We start from the raw sequence: 3996 nt of genomic DNA, 5'->3' as shown, positions 1-3996 counted from the left end.
TGAATCTTGGATGTAATCTTCACTTTAGTTGTAAAACTTAACATATTTTAACAAATCAATTGGCCAGATTGAAAGTAAATTAAGATCGAAGTGAAAAGATCATCATAACTTCTTTAACATTCTCAAGGCTCAACAAATTTAAATCACCATTCACAAAATCTCAAGACAAGGAGAAAGACAGAGAAAACTACTCAGAACTCATGGGGAAGGAACGACAAAACTCATAATTTATATATAAAAGTAAAGTCGTACAAAATACAATAAGTAAATACACTTATCTCTAATTCCTCCCAAAGCAAACTCCTCAAAGTTCCTCTGAATCTCTTTCTTTCTTTACAGTACACAAAATTCTTCTTTGAAGCGGCAATAAGGAAAAAATCTCTCACTTTCCCTCCACCTTACAGTCTCCAGACTCTTACAATCTCTCAAATCCACTCTTACAATCTCTCAAATAATTCCTCACAATCTATCCCTAAATTAAACTCTCTACACTCTACGGAACTCTCTACACTCTACTTAACTTCCTCCCCCCTCTTTAATTTTCGGCCAAAAGTTTCTTTTAAAGTTATAGAAGAGTTTTCCCAAGATTTGCCTAAGCATCCCCTCAAAAATAGTCCACATTCAATGCACCTGTTGAGATAACCGCCGATCTCGCCATCGGCCGGCTTCGAGGGAGTCGTCGGTGGACTTCTAGAATATTTAATTCTAAACTCTCAGGAAAACCCGTCGTTGACACCGTTGGGCTCACCTTCGGCGCCCTAGTTCAAATCTTCATATTTTGGTCCTTTTCGCTTCAAACCGTTGGGCTCGTCGTCGGCGCCCTAATTCAACATACCTACAACAAAACATCGAAATTACCCTTCTTTAAAGTGTAATATAATCAATATTAGTATTAAATAAGTATGAAAATCTCAACATATTTTTCTTTGGTCAAAATCCCCCAAACTTAACTATTACTTGTTCTCAAGTAATTTTAGTACTACATAAAAGTTATGATCTAGTATAGTAAAGTTTTAATTCAAAAATACTATAAGTTTAATTTAAGTAAATACCATTGTGAGATTTTCAAAAAAAAATTCAAGTAATTAAATTAACTCTATAGGTACAAGACTATCTAGTCATCAAGTTTAAGAGTTCTAGTTTTCTATTCATTCCAAGAATGACTATATATTGTATTATCAAGTCACTTAGAATATTCAAATGATAGGAACTTCATGAGAACACTACTATTAAAAGATGTTATTCCATAAATATAAGTTCAGGATTGTATTTAGATTTTCCCTTAAGGTAGGTCCAAGTGAAGCCAATTTTTGATTAGGCATCTCCTCAAGTGTCTTCTCACTTATATAGATTGTTGTCAATCCTTTCTTTTTCTTTTTCTTTTTCAAGTGAAGATTACTATATGTGGATAGCCTTTAATAATTTTGAACTTACTTTTCTTTCCCTAAATTTGAAACTCAAAGCATTCCTTTACCTTATAAGTGTTTCATAGCTTTTACATCATTGAGTCCCAATCTTTTCTTCTCAAATGAATTTCTAAGATTCTTAATATTTCAAAATATAGTTTCCTTCACATTAAGTAGTTAACTATAGTCTTATTCTCTTATACTAAATATCTTAATATATAAAAATAATTTTCATACAAAAATATTCCTTTAATTCTACCATAATATTTAAATATCTATAAAATGTAGTTATCTAAATTAAATTCACTATAAAAGTCATATTAATAATTTTTGAAAATATTAAATATGAGAACATCTAATAGTTAATCTTTTTCTTCCCTCCCCCAAACTTATTTTTTTCAATATGGAATGATACAGGTGGAAATAAAATTCTAAATATAAATCATACCTCAGTACTTTAGGCATTTTTATCATTCTGAAATTTAGCAGTCCTTCTCAAAATTTTTACTTCAACTGGTCTGTAATATTAGGAGCTTTCTATACATATAAATCATTAGAGAATTTGCTGGTAAATAAAATTTTGAAATAAGTACAAAACTAAACATTATACAAACACAATATTTTGCTAACACATCCACAATACTAAACAAAAAATAATTACAAATATAATAAAATGCAAATAAAAATCACATCACATTACAATTTACAAAGTACTAATCAACATCAATTCTAACTACACATTCAAATTTCAACTACCACACTAAACATTTAAAACAATAATTAAAAATTATCCATTTGCAACCTAAAAATAAAAATGAAAGTACAAACAAACAAATATCTATCTCTGTTACACAAATTACAAAAATAAAAGTACATCAATTACTATCATATATTAAAATTCCAGACTATATCTTCGTCTCCCTGGTCAGCAGGTGGATTGGGCTGATCATGAGTATATCGGGGGCATTCAGGAAAAGTAACATCAGGCTCACCTCTGTAGTGCCGGGTCTGAGCTTTGTAGTAAGCTATCTCAAAACTAGAATGCCTCTGTAGGTACTCACTATCATAATCATGACTACATTCTAATCCCCCAATTTTTTCATTTATTAACTCTATACTCTTTCGCTGCAAGGTCAACTCATTCATTAAATCATTCAGGGTAGGGGAACTAAAGGAAGGAAGGTCATAACTAGTAGAGGGGATATTTCTACTAGTAGAAAGTTCTTGACTCCTACTCCCATATCTCCTTTTTTCATGGGATTCATATGTCTTCAAATTAGCTTTACTAATGGGTTTCATAAGGTAAACCCATTCTTCATCATCTCCATCTTCAACTCCAGAAAGTTGGCAAAGTGCATAAATGAGGCCAAGATGTCCCAGACCTCCACTTATTTCACTCTTTACCGTGGTCAATATATTCATAAAAAAAATTCTCCCCACTTTTAGTTCAATTATTCTGAATACCAAAATTCAAAATAGCTCTATCTCTTGTTACCTCACTATGGTGATAGGTAGGTAACAGGGTAGAGGAAATAAAATAGTGTCACGCTTTAGATGTGGCATTGAACATGAAAGCAGAAAAATTTACCCGTTCTCGTTGCTTTATCTTCCATGTCCCTTTCCCATCAGTGAGAAAGTTTGTGACATCATTCAGCCGGCCTTCCATTGTGCTGAAGGTTTCATAATGGCAACTATAGGAGTCTGGGACTTCATAAAAGGAGTTAATGCGGGCGGCATTAAATTCAACAGAAATTTCCCGCACTCTAACGGTTCCGTCTTCAGAATAGAACACATTGGCATAAAATTCTTTCACAATATTCACAACAGCCTTATTGGTGGTATAACAGAAGTTTTACCACCTCCATTTGTTAATAACTCGCTCAAGTTCTCCTCCCGAACTCTCAAAAACTCGATCTTGTATACAGTTATTCCCTTCACATACTGAAGTAAATTTCGACTGAGCCTTCGCATTGACGAAGCGAGACTCGTCAAACTCAAGTTGCATCTTTTGTCGCGGAGCCATGTTAATGTAATTAAAATTATAAAAAATTCCAAAATACACTTCAAATACTCAAATAATAGCTTCCAAGAGTGACTCTAAGAATCTAAAGGTAAATTCCATGAATTTCTTCCAAATATTTTCTCCACATTCTCAAATTTTTTGGATCTTCTCAATGTGGAAGAAATTCAAGGTGAAAATCAAATATTTTTATGTTGGAGTGAAGCTCTTACCAAGAGATGATAAAATCCGGTGTCTAAATGCTTTGAAATTGCCCCCAAATCCAAGATCTTCAAGCCCTAGATTAAAATTTTCATTTTTTTAAGAGGAAGGGGATGATTAATAGTGGTGGTTGACTGGTCAAAATCATGACTAAAAGTGTTTTTTTAGGATCTCGTTGTCGGCGGGGTCTTCGGCGCCGTCAGCGAGCTCTATTGAATTAATAGCCTAAGTCTCGGGAAAAATCCACCGTCGGCGAGATTTTTAAAATTAGTTCAATTTCCAGATTTTTGCAATTTCGATCAATTTCAAGCCTCGACGACATCCGTTCAATCAATATACATAAATTTTAAGTGATTAAATGATGTACTA

This window comes from Phalaenopsis equestris, unplaced genomic scaffold (genome assembly GCF_001263595.1).
Source record: "Phalaenopsis equestris unplaced genomic scaffold, ASM126359v1 Scaffold232970, whole genome shotgun sequence".
Classification (NCBI taxonomy): domain Eukaryota; kingdom Viridiplantae; phylum Streptophyta; class Magnoliopsida; order Asparagales; family Orchidaceae; genus Phalaenopsis; species Phalaenopsis equestris.
This window is presented reverse-complemented; position numbering follows the sequence as displayed.